The 16,582-nt window shown below is 50.8% G+C and overlaps 1 protein-coding gene and 1 pseudogene across 1 annotated transcript in view; one reads left to right on the forward strand and one right to left on the reverse strand.

Annotated features, from left to right (window-relative positions):
- Positions 1 to 16,582, forward strand: part of LOC144668732 (uncharacterized) — a 434,727-nt gene that overhangs the window by 54,619 nt on the left and 363,526 nt on the right. The gene's annotated exons all lie outside the window — the stretch shown is intronic.
- Positions 7,968 to 8,119, reverse strand: LOC144669174 (U1 spliceosomal RNA; annotated as a pseudogene).

Genomic DNA, 16,582 nt, shown 5'->3' on the forward strand with positions numbered 1-16,582 from the left:
CTGTCCAAGGTCATCGCCAATCGGGTCAAATCCGCTCTGGAATTGGTGATCCACCCTGACCAGACCTGCACTGTGCCGGGCAGGAAGATCTCTGACTGCCTCGCGCTGCTCAGGGATACGATTGCCTATGTGCAGGACAGGGGTGTGGACACCTGCCTCATCAGCTTGGATCAGGAGAAGGCCTTTGACAGATTATCGCACACCTACATGGTGGATGTGCTCTCCAAAATGGGGTTTGGGGAGGGAATTTGCAATTGGATCCAACTGCTCTACACTAACATTACTAGCGCACTCTCAGTCAATGGGTGGGAATCTGATAGCTTTCCGATTAAATCTGGAGTCAGGCAGGGCTGTCCTCTCTCCCCTGTCCTGTTCGTGTGTTGCATAGTACCCTTTTCTGAGTCCATCAGGAAGGATCCGGGCATCAGAGGAGTGACGATCCCAGGCAGTGGAGGCACTCAGGTCAAAGCCTCCCTGTACATGGACGACGTCGCCGTCTTCTGCTCGGATCCGCTGTCGGTGCGCAGACTGATCCACATCTGCGACCAGTTCGAACTGGCCTCGGGTACCAAGGTAAATCGTGGCAAGAGTGAGGCCATGTTCTTTGGGAACTGGGCTGACCGATCCTTTGTCCCCTTCACTGTCAGGGCTGACGGCCTGAAGGTGCTGGGGATATGGTTCGGAGGGACCAGGGCATGCGTTAGAAACTGGAAGGAGCGAGTGTCTATGGTGAAAAGGAAACTGGGCATGTGGGAGCGAAGCTCCCTCTCCAATGCGGGTAAGAACCTGGTCATCAGGTGTGAGGCACTCTCGCTGTTGCTGTACGTGGCGCAGGTCTAGCCCATTCCACTCTCCTGCGTGGTGGCGATCACTCGAGCCATCTTCCGCTTTATCTGGAGGTCAAAAATGGATCGTGTCCGCATGGACGCGATGTACAAGCCTCTAGATAAAGGGGGAAAAAACGTGCCCAACATCGCCCTCATACCGATGGCCACCTTTGTGTGGCTGCATCAAGCGGTGTGTAGTCCCTCAGTATACAAACACCAAGTGTCACTATGTGCTGAGGTTCTACCTGTCCCCGGTGTTGCGAAGGATGGGTCTGGCCACGCTGCCGCGGAACGCTCCAAGTAGTTGGACCGTGCCGTACCACCTGTCCCTGGTGGAAAAATTTATGCAGAAAAACACCTTTGACCACAAGTCCATCAGGCAGTGGTCAGCACGTAACGTCTTAGAGGCCCTGAGGGAAAAGGAGAGGGTGGATCCTGTGGGATGGTTCCCCGAGCAGACTGTCAAAGTCATTTGGCAGAATGCCTCATCGCCAGAACTTTCCAACAAGCACCAAGACGTAGCTTGGCTGGTGGTGAGAAAGGCCCTCCCCGTCAGATCCTTCCTACACGTCAGGAGTCTCACCCCCTCTGCACGTTGCCCTCGAGGTGGCTGTGGTGGGGAAGAGACCGTTGTTCACCTCCTTGTGGATTGTGCCTTTGCAAAGAAGGTCTAGAGAGAGATGCAGTGGTTTCTGTCGAGGTTCATCCCGAGCAGTTCTGTGACACAGGACTCTGTGCTCTACGGGCTGTTCCCAGGGACACACACCGAGACAAACATCAACTGCAGCTGGAGGATCATCAACTCGGTGAAAGACGCGCTTTGGTCTGCCCGAAACTTGTTGGTCTTCCAGCGCAAAGAGTTGTCCCCGACCGAGTGTTGCGGACTGGCACAATCCAAAGTCCAGGACTACGTGCTGAGGGACGCACTAAAGCTTGGGGCAGTTGCCGCAAAGGCGCAATGGGGAAGGGCCGCTGTCTAAGACCTTTCTACCACAGCGCACCGAGGGGCTGGGAACTGTTTAAATCCCCTCGGCCTGTACAGCTCAAAATGAAAGGCTGTAAATGATTGTAATATTGTTTGTACTGATGCACCTGGTGATACATTTTGTAAAAGTTGAACCGGATTGTACCCTTGTAATGGTGTTTTTGAAATGGTTTGGAATGTGGTTGAAGATATTTTATGAATAAAGTTTATTTTTGCAAAAAAAAAAGTGTAGTAAAGGAACCACTTGAATATTGTATCTGGAATCCGAGTGTTGAAATTTTGTCCCAGAGTATTCCTCGGACCTTTCAATTGGTGCTGCGAGCAGGGCCCGAAGGATGCAGGACACCGACGGGGAAATGGGATGAGTCACAGTGTGAATTCATTTTTATTCATACTAAATCCGACTCCGTCCCGATCCAGGAAGTGTCAGGCACCCCGCGTATCAGAAACCTGGGCTCCAGGCAATAGTTCAAGGGGTGGTAAGGGTGGGGTAGTTTGCTTGTCTTATAGATTGTTATAATTACATCCGGTATTAGCCGCAAGTAACGAGTTCGGTCAGAAAGGATCCAGGGTAAGAACCGTACCGCTGACAACAACTATACCCCGACCGTCTTACCCAGAGATGGCCAGTGGTGACAAACTCGAGTGGGGACCAGAGGGATCCTTGACACAGCATTGAGCTGACAAAAATAAGAAATCGATAGGCAAAATGAGAAAGAACAATTGGAACCCATTTGACTCACCCGCTGATCAGAGAAAATGGTGGGATAATCAGAAAAAAGACAAAGATGATGAAGCCTGGATCCTAATGTTAAGACAACACGTAGTGTTAAGTAAGAAAGTAAATCGAATGTTGGCCAACAAATCCCAAAATGAAGAGCTGGTCCAGGCAAAAAATCTCATGTCAGTTTCGGCCGCTTTACCACAGCCACCAGTAGCTGCACAATACGCAGATAATATAGATTGGAACGGGCTGGTGGAACAGGCGGCAGGATATGAGGAACAACGGGAAGCGGGTTGGGAATCACCACCACCATAACCCGTGGCCCCAATTAAGATAGAGCTTGTGCCCCCGGTGCCCGGACAACCAGGCAGACCAGGCACAGCAGCAAGCTGATTTCCGAGCCTTTAGAGCAGAAATGGCACAAGACTTAGGGCAAGCCCCATAAAACAAGAAAAGGGCGAGAGTGCCCATGAATATGGCAATCGGAAGTTTGAGGCATATTGTAACTACGGGGGTGTAGGTGCTGCGCTGAACCGAGACGATGTACAGTTTATGCAATTGTACAAGGATGGCCTTAGCCTGGCCCACCAGGCAATCCTAGACACCGGGCCCGGGCCCACCAGGCAATCCTAGACACCGGGCCCGGGCCCACCAGGCGATCCTAGACACCGGGCCCGGGCCCACCAGGCCATCCTAGACACTGGGCCCACCAGGCCATCCTAGACACCGGGCCCGGGCCCACCAGGCCATCCTAGACACCAGGCCCGGGCCCACCAGGCCATCCTAGACACCGGGCCCGGGCCCACCAGTCAATCCTAGACACCGGGCTAGTAGACAAGAACACATATGATCGAGGAAGATGGGCCACCGGGGTAGATAACCACATAGGGAAAACTAAGATAAAGGTGTCGGCAGTGAGGTTACAAACCCCACTGAAATGGTGGCCACTGCAGCAGCCGTTCCTAAACCCGAGGTGTGCTTTAATTGTAAAAACCCGAACATAAAATATTTACAGTGTTAGATGTAGCCAATGGATTTTGGTCGATACCACTGGACCAGGAATCCCAAGATCAATTCGCTTTCACAGTGGGAGGGAGACGGTGAACATGGGCGAGGCTCCCACAGGGATTCCACAACAGCCCCAACATCCTCCATCGGGTCACGAGTGAGAAGCTGAGTCCGTGCGACGTAGAGTCTAACAACAGTACAATCTTATAATATGCAGATGATATCCTAATAGCGTCAGAATCGGAAAGGGGCCACATCGGAGCTCTCCTGATAGTCATAAGGACACTGAAAAATGCTGGATTTAAGATAAACCCCTTTATGAGTTGCTGACCGGGAGGGCGATGCGCTTGCCAGAGGGCAGAGCCACCGGAAGTGAGGATATGGGACCCATCAGAGATAAAATTAAAAATGATATTAAGCAATTGGATGGACAGCTAAAGGAATTACAACAGGAAGTGAAGGACCAACAGGCTATCAGGGATTTAGAAGAGAGGACAAAAGGGGGACCCCCGTCACCACCGGCTGAGGTCGGAGACATGGTGTTTGTTCAAATCACCCCTAGCCAACCAGGTTTTGCCCCAAAATGGACTGGACCGTACGGAATTATTCACGTGCCTGCGCCGATATGAAGGGAAAAGCTAGGTGGAAACACTGGTCACAACTGAAAAGGTATGATGTAAGTAAGAAAGACTAAATTACCAGGCAGTGGGAGGAAAACGGGCAACGAGCAGTCCGTACTGTGTTAGCCAAGTGGTTTAGGATTCATTCCCGATCTGGAGGACTGGCCATCTGAAAGAGAAAAGGGGGAATCCTCAACTACGGGGAGGGTCACCGTGGGCTGTGCACAAGGAGGGACGTAAAGGAGAAAGCTACAGTGTGTGAGAGATACAGTGTGTGAGAGATTTTTCGCAATTTACCTTCACACCCCAGGAGAACAACAACTGGGGTCACTGTCCCGGGGAGGAAGACTTGGGAATGACAGATACCTGGCATTGGATCTTGAGGGCCAAACACGGAGAGTTGACTGCAACGGCGGACCCCCGGACCGACACCACCCTGCTATCACAGGACACGACGACACCACAGAGACTATCTTGCCCAGACATGACCCCTGGGCCACAGAATGGACTGGTACTGTATACGGACGATGAACTCTTGTATGATAATGTTAAACATGAAATTGTACAGGTAATTGTGAACCTGGCAGGTATGCAACTGCCTGAGTATTGCAGTAACCAAGCGCCCCTACGAAAACTGTACAAATTACTGAGTAAGGCTGTGATTAATCAGCCGGCCGACGCCACGGGTGCCACTAGATTCAGGGGACATCCTGCTTTCCACCGCCAGAAGAGAGAGTTAGTTAACAATGTACTGACAGGGGTGAACACAGGGACTTCCCTGGTAAACTCTCTCGACATTCAAGGAATCAACTCCGAGGTCACGAATCTTAAAGGGATCATGAGGCAGCTTGCTCATAAGAGTAGCGAGGGGTGGTGAAACGGCAGCGGCCCTAGGGGGCAAGAGTGTGGCATCTGTATTGGAAAGCGTACACGTTATAGAGACCCATGCTAAAGCCACCAGCCAATTAATAGAAAGGGAGGAACGACAAGAGGGCAGCACCTAAAAAAGCCAGCTTACGGCCAGTGGCTGATCGGGCAATTAAGACAAAATCTGGGCCAGATCCAAAGTGGGGAGGTACCGGGCTGGATCAACAGTGCCCGGTTGTGGGGGATGGCCAAGAACCCAGGCGTCATCGACGCATGTACATTGAAAGGAGTGACCAGGGTGTATGCGGTGATTCAGAAGTGCACCTCAAACCAAATGAACGTGTTAGGTATGGGCAATCCCTTCAGTCACAGCAGACACGGGCCCACACCCTCAGTACCGAGTGGAGAACATTGGGTTAATCCGAGACAATGACTCCCTCCGGTACTACCCCATAGATATGCATGCCATACGCAAGAATGAGGGCATACACAGGGTATCACTGAGCGGCTGCAGATGGAAAGGTAGCCTCACAATTTGCTCCCATCCAGTTGGAACGGGGGGGGGGTGCTGGACAAATGCGGGTACAACCGAACGGAGGGTTGTATATTAGAAATTACCCACAGAGAAAACCATCACACCCGCTCAGGATACAAGGGAACCCCGGCTCCCAGTTACTATCAGACACAGCGTGAATAATGTACGTCCAACAAAGGGGTCAGGTCTCAGTCAACGCCTCCGACACACTCCACCATGCCCTGGAACACTATGAGGAACCTAAGCAGGCCCCAATTCCCCACCTTCCCGAAAGTCTGACAAAGTTTAAAGGTGACTTACGAAAGGTGAGGAATCAGCATTACGTGTTACAGGCGGTGTTTAAAAGGCTAATCAATGATACGGAAGAGCACTTGAGAGATCCGACGGTGGGAGCAAGTGTGGGAATGGGGGCTGAATGTGGACATACACCCCTGGATAAGAATAAGCTCTCATATACTCGTCGCAGTGCAGCTAGTGTTAGCATTGTTTAACTCTAATTCTTTCAATGTCTTCTCCAGACAATCCAAAAAGTACCAGGGGACCATGAGTGGCGTACTGAGAGGCTGCAAGGAGACATTTGCGTTACATTATGGGACCAGCAACACTCACACACACACAGATTACACAATCCACACTGACATCACTAAAAATCACAGACGGAATCTCAGTAACAATCCACATGCTTTGCACAGTCTTGTGTTGGGGGTTTAGTGTTTGATATTTCAAACTGCAGTGACATTCCCGACAAGATGAGTTAAAGTTTTAACCTTAACCAGAAAATGGCTGAAACATTGTTTTCCTGGGGTGAACACATCAAAGGACAGGAAGAATCAGAAAGTTGTCCTGCCCTGGGATTAACATATCAATGGACAGGCCTCCTGGGGAGCAGATTGAGAGACATCCCAACATGCCAGGGGTGGAGTCTGCAAACTGCTCATTCAGGATATACCTGGCTAGGAACCCAATCCGAAAACCGCCTCCAGAGTGCGGAGCTAGTCCCCACTCTGGCTTAATGTGCGTGTGTGTTCCCTCTGTCTCAATCTGCTTTATAACTCTTTGACTTGTTTGTATTTGGATGTTGCTGAGTTGTAACTGAGAGTGATTCATTGGCTCTTGCGTTATTTTGTTTGAAAATGTTCTTTGCTCTCTGTTTTAATGGAATTAATTTTCTCCCCCACCCCTCAAAGAATTTTTATTTTGAAACCTGCAATCTGAAGATCCAGACTGGGACAAGGACTCTTCTTCTTCAGGAGTTTCCTGAGACCTTCTCCAAGGCCGTGCTCCATGGGCCCACGTGAGTTTGTGTCCGTTTCTTACCCCGAGATTTCAATTCCTCTCCGGGACCCTGGTTTTCGGTGGCTCCGGTTAACCAGTTCCTGTTGGACTGTGGGCCTGGAGTTTCAAAAAGAAAATCTTGGGGTTAAAGTAGCCCAGCCTTGCAATCTAAAACTTACATGTTAGCCTCCAGTGTGTGAGGAACAGGAGCCCCACAAGAGGAAATGAAAAGTCCTAAAGTGAAGCTGCCTAAAATCTTGTTATAATTCAGGGATAATGCGTGTAATTTGGGCTGCGCGATCATTCTGACGGTTAAACGGGATTCCCGGTGGTCATTTTACTGAGGGTTTAGGTTTCTATCTGCCTTTCTCCAGTTTTCTTTCTGTTTATTTCTTCGCTTTGCGCTATTTAAGCCTTCAAGGAATAATCACAGGTGAATTGATGGACCCACAGCAGGGGAAGTGAGCTGCAGAAGGGGCAGGGAAAGACTTTACACATGGGGAGAGGAGGCAGGAGTTTCAGAAGGTAGGAGTCACACAGGGGGCTGATTAAGGGGGAGATTATACAGAGGAGGTGGGAGGCTGCTGTTCGTTTCGGAGGGGGGTAATTTGAATGAACATGGGGACAGGGTGCTTGTTCATGTTTGAAATAGTGAGGGGTCGCTGCTACATGTTTAAAATGGTGAATGCATATGAGTTAATAGCTGACTGATATGAGTTTGTATTTATACAGACGTCCAGAGAGATAGGGGGTGGGGCGGTGCTGGGAGTGCGGGGACTGTTGTGATGGTGGGTTGGGTGTTAGATGGGGGTTGTTTGAGAGAGATTTTTGAGTGGGCAAACGCGGGGTTAAAAATGGCGCGAGTAATTTGGCGGCCACAAAACAAACGGTCTGGCGAAAATGATGCAGAGATGGAATAATTGCCGGCTGATAATGACAGGGAGGAAAAGAATGGGGGTTGGATAATATTTGCGAGGAGGAAAGAAAAAACTAAATAACCAGTCCAGTATAGATTTTGAAGAGCACACATTGGGGGTTATATATTTCTTTTTTCAGAAAAGGTTGCTGACAGGAAATAGAAGAGAAAATGAAAGATATGATGAAATCTATTTTTTGAATTGTGAATCAGGGGAGAGCGCGAACGCAGTCCCCCACTACCACAAATTTTGCAGTCGAGTATCCCGCATTTGGGGACATCGCAGGCGTTAGCACACCCGAAGTGCAATGGGCTAGCCTCGTCCTGGGAGAACCTTTTTTTTCTTTTTTTTGTAAAAATATACTTTATTCATAAAAAATCTTCAATCACATTCAAAACCATTTCAAAAACAACATTACAAGGGTACAATCCAGGTTAAACTTTTACAAAATGTATCACCAGGTGCATCAGTACAAACAATATTACAATCATTTACAGCCTTTCATTTTGAGCTGTACAGCCTGAGGGGATTTAAACAGTTCCCAGTCCCTCGGTGCGCTGTGGTAGAAAGGTCTTAGACAGCGACCCTTCCCCATTGCGCCTTTGCGGCAGCTGCTCCAAGATTTAGTGCATCCCACAACACGTAGTCCTGGACTTTGGATTGTGCCAGTCCGCAACAATCGGTCGGGGACAACTCTTTGTGCTGGAAGACCAACAAGTTTCGGGCAGACCAAAGCGCCTCTTTCACCGAGTTGATGATCCTCCAGCTGCAGTTGATGTTTGTCTCGGTGTGTGTCCCTGGGAACAGCCCGTAGAGCACAGAGTCCCGTGTCACAGAACTGCTCGGGATGAACCTCAACAGCAACCACTGCATCTCTCTCCAGACTTTCTTTGCAAAGGCACAATCCACAAGGAGGTGAACAACGGTCTCTTCCCCACCACAGCCACCTCGAGGGCAACGTGCAGAGGGGGTGAGACTCCTGACGTGTAGGAAGGATCTGACGGGGAGGGCCTTTCTCACCACCAGCCAAGCTACGTCTTGGTGCTTGTTGGAAAGTTCTGGCGATGAGGCATTCTGCCAAATGACTTTGACAGTCTGCTCGGGGAACCATCCCACAGGGTCCACCCTCTCCTTTTCCCTCAGGGCCTCTAGGACGTTACGTGCTGACCACTGCCTGATGGACTTGTGGTCAAAGGTGTTTTTCTGCATAAATTTTTCCACGAGGGACAGGTGGTAGGGCACGGTCCAACTACTTGGAGCGTTCCGCGGCAGCGTGGCCAGACCCATCCTTCGCAACACCGGGGACAGGTAGAACCTCAGCACGTAGTGACACTTGGTGTTTGCGTACTGAGAGTCTATGCACCGCTTGACGCAGCCACACACAAAGGTGGCCATCAGTATGAGGGCGATGTTGGGCACGGTTTTTCCCCCTTTATCTAGAGGCTTGTACATCGCGTCTCTGCGGACACGATCCATTTTTGACCTCCAGATAAAGCGGAAGATGGCTCGTGTGATCACCACCACGCAGGAGTGTGGAATGGGCCAGACCTGCGCCACGTACAGCAACAGCGAGAGTGCCTCACACCTGATGACCAGGTTCTTACCCGCAATGGAGAGGGAGCGTCGCTCCCACATGCCCAGTTTCCTTTTCACCATAGACACTCGCTCCTTCCAGTTTCTAACGCATGCCCCGGTCCCTCCGAACCATATCCCCAGCACCTTCAGGCCGTCAGCCCTGACAGTGAAGGGGACAAAGGATCGGTCAGCCCACTTCCCAAAGAACATGGCCTCGCTCTTCCCACGATTTACCTTGGCTCCCGAGGCCAGTTCGAACTGGTCGCAGATGTGGATCAGTCTGCGCACCGACAGCGGATCCGAGCAGAAGACGGCGACATCATCCATGTGCAGGGAGGCTTTGAACTGAGTGCCTCCACTGCCTGGGATCGTCACTCCTCTTATGCCCGGATCCTTCCTGATGGACTCGGCAAAGGGTTCTATGCAACACACGAAAAGAACAGGCGAGAGAAGACAGCCCTGCCTGACTCCAGATTTAATCGGAATGCTATCTGTTTCCCACCCATTGATCGAGACTGCGCTACTGATGTTAGTGTAGAGCAGTTGGATCCAATTTCGAATTCCCTCCCCAAACCCCAATTTGGAGAGCACATCCACCATGTAGGTGTGCGATATTCTGTCAAAGGCCTTCTCCTGATCCAAGCTGATGAGGCAGGTATCCACACACCTGTCCTGTACATAGGCAATCGTATCCCTGAGCAGCGCGAGGCTGTCCGAGATCTTCCTGCCCGGCACAGTGCAGGTCTGGTCATGGTGGATCACCAATTCCAGAGCGGATTTGACCCGGTTGGCGATGACCTTGGACAGAATCTTATAGTCCACATTCAACAGCGAAATGGGTCGCCAATTTCTAATTTCCTCCCTTCCCCCCTTGTGCTTGTAGATGAGGGTGATGATGCCTTTCCTCATGGATTCTGACATGCTGCCGGCCAGGAGCATACTCTCGTACACTTCTAGCAGGTCCGGGCCCATCCAGTCCCACAGAGCCGAATACAACTCCGCTGGCAAGCCGTCGCTTCCGGGAGTTTTACTCTTCTCGAAGGACTCAAGGGCCTTAGTCTATTCGTCAGGAGTTAGCGGTTTGTCCAGGCTCTCCCATGTACATGTACCATGTATCTAAGACCTCCGTGATGGAGGACAGGAAGGACTGGGAGGCCGTGCTGTCTGTGGGCTTCACGTCATACAATCGGGCATAAAAGGATTTGCTGATCCTCAAAATGTCGGACTGCGATGACTTTAGTGAGCCGTCTTCTTCCTTCAGGCTGCTGATCACAGAGCTCTCTCTGTGTATCTTTTGGAAGAAGAAATGCGAGCACGTCTCATCCTGCTCCACGGAGCGGACTCTGGAACGGAAGATGATCTTGGAGGCCTCCGAGGCAAAGAGCGAGGCTTGCTGGCCCTTCACCTCTTGGAGTTCCTCCTTGACATCGACCCCCATCGACTGCAGCAGGAGCAGATTCTGCAGGTTTTTCTGGAGTCGGGACCTTTCACTCTGTTCCTTTCTAGCTTTCTGGGTGCCTTTGAGGATGAAAAACGTCTTGATGTTTCCCTTGATCGCTTCCCACAACTGTGTCAGGGACTCAAAGAGGGGTTTCACGGTTCTCCAGCCTTTGTAAGACCTCTTGAGCTCCTCGCTGTGCTCTGGGGTCAGCAGTTGCACGTTTAGCTTCCATGCCCCCCTGCCCACCCTCTGGTCTTCCTCCAAGTGACAGTCAACCAGTAGGAGGCAGTGGTCAGAGAACACCGGCTTGACGTCGGTGGATCTGACTGCGAACGCGCGGGACACAAACAGGAAGTCTATCCTGAAACGGATGGACCCGTCTGGCCGCGACCAGGTGTATCTACGCTGCGCTCAAGCGGCCGTACCGGCACAAAATGGGCAGCCGGCCCAGGCGCCAATACACGGACAGAGAGCTATAACGGGGGCTTCCCGGCGCAACTGAGAACCACGTATGTGTCCCTGTCACCTAGCGCAACCATGAAGCTATTGGAAACAAATTACCCCAACTAAAACCTAGACATGGAAATGAGTCGTTTTGGCAAAAATTGAGGGAAATACGGCAATGCCACGATCTCCATAACAGGGACGTTCGCGGGTTAGTCCGGATAAAACTACCTGAGGCGTTTTGGGGACGGCTGCAGCGAGCGTATCAGGACGGAACCTGGTGTAATGATATCGCTGCAGACCAGGGACAGCAGCAAGCTGATTTCCGAGCCTTTAGAGCAGAAATGGCACAAGTCTTAGGGCAAGCCCCAGTTAATTGGAATACAGTGACTGGAGTAAAACAAGAAAAGGGCGAGAGTGCCCATGAATATGGCAATTGGAAGTTTGAGGCATATTGTAACTATGGGGGTGTAGGTGCACTGGAGGTTCACTAGAGCTTTCCCCACCAGGGACTGCAGCGCCACCACGGCCACAAAGATCCTCGCTTTTGAAGTAGTACCAAGATGGGGAATCCCTTTACAGATAGATTCGGATCAAGGAGCGCATTTTACGGACAGTATTATGAAAAGGACGTGTGAGCTGCTCGGAGTAAAACAGAAATTTCACGTACCTGACCGTCCACAAAGCTCAGGAATGGAAGAATGTATGAACCGCACGTTAAAAAATGCTATTGCAATGGCAAACACAACAACTGGTGGGGGATGGGTGGATGTGCTCCCCTGCATATTGATGCGACTGAGGGCTACCCCCAACAGGACAACTGGTTTAACCCCTTATGAGTTGCTGACCGGGAGGGCTATGCGCTTGCCAGAGGGCAGAGCCACCGGAAGTGAGGATATGGGACCCATCAGAGATAAAATTAAAAACGATATTAAGCAATTGGATGGACAGCTAAAGGAATTACAACAGGAAGTGAAGGACCAACAGGCTATCAGGGATTTAGAAGAGAGGACAAAAGGGGGACTCCCGTCACCACCGGCTGAGGTCGGAGACATGGTGTTTGTTCATATCACCCCTAGCCAACCAGTTTTTGCCCCAAAATGGACTGGACCGTATGGAATTATTCACGTGCCTGCGTCGGTATGAAGGGAAAAGCTAGGTGGAAACACTGGTCGCAACTGAAAAGGTATGATGTAAGTAAGAGAGACTAAATTACCAGGCAGCGGGGGGAAAACGGGCAACGAGCAGTCCGTACTGTGTAGGCCAAGTGGTTTAGGATTCATTCCCGATCTGGAGGACTGGCCATCTGAAAGACAAAAGGGGGAATCCTCAACTACGGGGAGGGTCACCGTGGGCTGTGCACAAGGAGGGACGTAAAGGAGAAAGCTGCCTCTTATATCCAACCTAAACCCTGGTGATCACCAGCAGTGTGCTTCATTACAGAAATAACAATAACCGGGTAACCTCCACGCCAAGATGGAAAAAAGCTGGGTGTCCATGATCATTACCAGGGCCCTGGCTATCGCAGCCACCGGCATACAGAATGTAAACCGTGAAGCAGTGGCCGGTATGGGCTTATACTACAAGAATGTCAGCGACGGATATTGCGTGAAAGGAGGTGTGAATGTCACAACGGAAAGGTCAATGCTCTTCAAGTGTGGCACCGGGCTTACGCAACTATCCATTGGAATGAGCGATGGTGAGAGCCTCGGGCAGAGCTCGCATTCGGGAACGGAACTCCGATGGAAAAATGAGGGCCCACTATGCTTCCAGATCAGCGATGGTTCGGACGGACCCTGGACATGTGCGAAGGGGGCACAGGTCCAGATACAGTGTGTGAGAGATTTTTCACAATTTACCTTCACACCCCAGGACAACAACAACTGGGGTCACTGTCCCGGGGAGGAGGACTTGGGAATGACAGATACCTGGCATTGGATCTTGAGGGCCAAACACGGAGAGTTGACTGCAACGGCGGACCCCCGGACCGACACCACCCCGCTATCACAGGACACGACAAGAGACTATCTTGCCCAGACATGACCCTTGGGCCACAGAATGAACTGGTACTGTATATGGACGGTGAACTCTTGTATGATAATGTTAAACATGAAATTGTACAGGTAATTGTGAACCTGGCAGGTATGCAACTGCCTGAGTATTGCAGTAACCAAGCGCCCCTACGAAAACTGTACAAATTACTGAGTAAGGCTGTGATTAATCAGCCGGCCGACGCCACGGGTGCCACTAGATTCAGGGGACATCCTGCTTTCCACCGCCAGGAGAGAGAGTTAGTTAACAATGTACTGACAGGGGTGAACACAGGGACTTCCCTGGTAAACTCTCTCGACATTCAAGGAATCAACTCCGAGGTCACGAATCTTAAAGGGATCATGAGGCAGCTTGCTCATGAGAGTAGCGAGGGGTGGTGAAACGGCAGCGGCCGTAGGGGGCAAGAGTGTGGCATCTGTATTGGAAAGCGTACACGTTATAGAGACCCATGCTAAAGCCACCAGCCAATTAACAGAAAGGGAGGAACGACAAGAGGGCAGCACCCAAAAAAGCCAGCTTACGGCCGGTGGATGATCGGGCAATTAAGACACAATCTGGGCCAGATCCAAAGGGGGGAGGTACTGGGCTGGATCAACAGTGCCCGGTAGTGGGGGATGGCCAAGAACCCAGGCGTCATCGACGCATGTACATTGAAAGGAGTGACCAGGGTGTATGCGGTGATTCAGAAGTGCACCTCAAACCAAATGAACGTGATAGGTATGGGCAATCCCCTCAGTCACAGCAGACACGGGCCCACACCCTCAGTACCAAGTGGAGAACATTGGGTTAATCCGAGACAATGACTCCCTCCGGTACTACCCCATAGATATGCATGCCATACGCAAGAATGAGGGCATACACGGGGTATCACTGAGTGGGTGCAGGAGGAAAGGTAGCCTCACAATTTGCTCCCAACCAGTTGGAACGGGGGTGGTGCTGGACAAATGTGGGTACAACCGAACGGAGGGTTGTATATTAGAAATTACCCACAGAGGAAACCATCACACCCGCTCAGGATACAAGGGAACCCCGGCTCCCAGTTAGTATCGGACACGCGTGAATAATGTACGTCCAACAAAGGGATCAGGTCTCAGTCAACCAGGGGGTCATTGTGCTGTGGCCTTTGTCTAATTAATACCATTAAGTTACTGATAATAAAAGATATATAAACTGTGCTCATTTGAACCTCGGTGGAGAAGTGCCTGGATTGCCCAGTGTTTGCTCCCCGCATGCGTAATAAAGGAACCACTTGAATATTGCATCTGGACTCCGAGTGTTGAACTTTTGTACCAGAGTATTCCTCGGTTCTTTCAACGTGTTGGTGGATTGAGCAGACAAGTGGCAGATGAAGTTCAATGTACAGAAGTGTGAGGTGATCCATTTTGGCAGGAAGAATATGGTGAGACAGCATAAAATAAAGGAAGAGCCTCTAAAAGAGGTGCACAAACAGAGGGAACTCAGACGTACATAGGCCATTGAAGATGGCAGGACGTGTTGAGAGCAGTTAATAAAGCAGATAGTATCTTAGGCTTTATTAATAGGGGCATTGAGTACAAGAGTAAGGAGGTCATGTTGAACTCGTATAAGACACTAATTAGGCCTCATCTGGAATACTGCGTCCAGTTCTGGGCGCCATACTTGAGGAAGGATGTGAAGACATTGGAGAGGGTACAGAGGAGATTCACAAGAATGATTCCCGGGATGAAGAACTGTAGCTATGAGGATAGATTGGAGAGGATGGGACTGTTTTCCTTGGAGAAAAGAAGGCTGTGAGGAGAGTTGGTGGAGGTATTCAAGATCCTGAGAGATATGGACAAGGTAAATCGTGAGAAACTGTTTCCACTCAAGTGAACATCAAGGACTAGAGGGCACAGATTCAAAATAATTGGCAAAAGGAGTAAATGTGATGTGAGGAAAGATTAATTCACCCAGAGGGTGGTTGGAGTCTGGAACAAAATTCCTGAGAGGGTGCTGGAGGCAGATTCGATCGAGGTATTCAGAAGGGAATTGGATCGTTACCTGAAAAGACAGAATGTGCGAGGTTACGGGGATGAGGCAGGGGAGTAGGACTAGGTGGAAGGCTCTTTCAGAGACCCAGTGCAGACTTGATAGGCCGAATGGCCTCCTTCCACACTGTAAAAAATTCTGTGACATCACAAAGCAGTATCAAGATTATGTGATTTAGAGATAGATCATGAAATCGGAAATGATCAAAACAAAGGGCGTACATTTATTGTGAGCTGTACAGCCCGAGGGGCTCTAAACAGTTCCCAGTCCCTCGGTACACTGTGGCAGAAGGGTCTTAGACAGCGACCCTTCCCCATTGCGCCTTTGCGGCAGCTGCCCCAAGCTTTAGTGCGTCCCTCAGCACGTAGTCCTCGGCCTTGGAATGTGCCAGTCCGCAACACTCGGTCGGGGACAACTCTTTGTGCTGGAAGACCAACAAGTTTCGGGCAGACCAAAGAGCGTCTTTCACCGAGTTGATGATCCTCCAGCTGCAGTTGATGTTTGTCTCGGTGTGTGTCCCTGGGAACAGCCCGTAGAGCACAGAGTCCTGTGTCACAGAACTGCTCGGGATGAACCTCGACAGAAACCACTGCATCTCTCTCCAGACTTTCTTTGCAAAGGCACAATCCACAAGGAGGTGGACAACGGTCTCTTCCCCACCACAGCCACCTCGAGGGCAACGTGCAGAGGGGGTGAGCTTCCTGGCGTGTAGGAAGGATCTGACGGGGAGGGCCTTTCTCACCACCAGCCAAGCTACGTCTTGGTGCTTGTTGGAAAGTTCTGGCGATGAGGCATTCTGCCAAATGACTTTGACAGTCTGCTCGGGGAACCATCCAACAGGGTCCACCCTCTCCTTATCCCTCAGGGCCTCTAGGACGTTACGTGCTGACCACTGCCTGATGGACTTGTGGTCAAAGGTGTTTTTCTGCATAAATTTTTCCACGAGGGACAGGTGGTACGGCACGGTCCAACTACTTGGAGCGTTCCGCGGCAGCGTGGCCAGACCCATCCTTCGCAACACCGGGGACAGGTAGAACCTCAGCACGTAGTGACACTTGGTGTTTGCGTACTGAGGGTCTACGCACCGCTTGATGCAGCCGCACACAAAAGTGGCCATCAGTATGAGGGCGATGTTGGGCACGTTTATTCCCCCTTTATCTAGAGGCTTATACAGCGCGTCCCTGCGGACACGATCCATTTTCGACCTCCAGATAAAGGGGAAGATGGCTCGGGTGATCGCCATCGCGCAGCAGTCTGGAATGGGCCAGACCTGCGCCATGTACAGCAACAGCGAGAGTGCCTCAC

This window comes from Cetorhinus maximus, chromosome 28, assembly GCF_964194155.1.
Source record: "Cetorhinus maximus chromosome 28, sCetMax3.hap1.1, whole genome shotgun sequence".
NCBI classification, from domain to species: domain Eukaryota; kingdom Metazoa; phylum Chordata; class Chondrichthyes; order Lamniformes; family Cetorhinidae; genus Cetorhinus; species Cetorhinus maximus.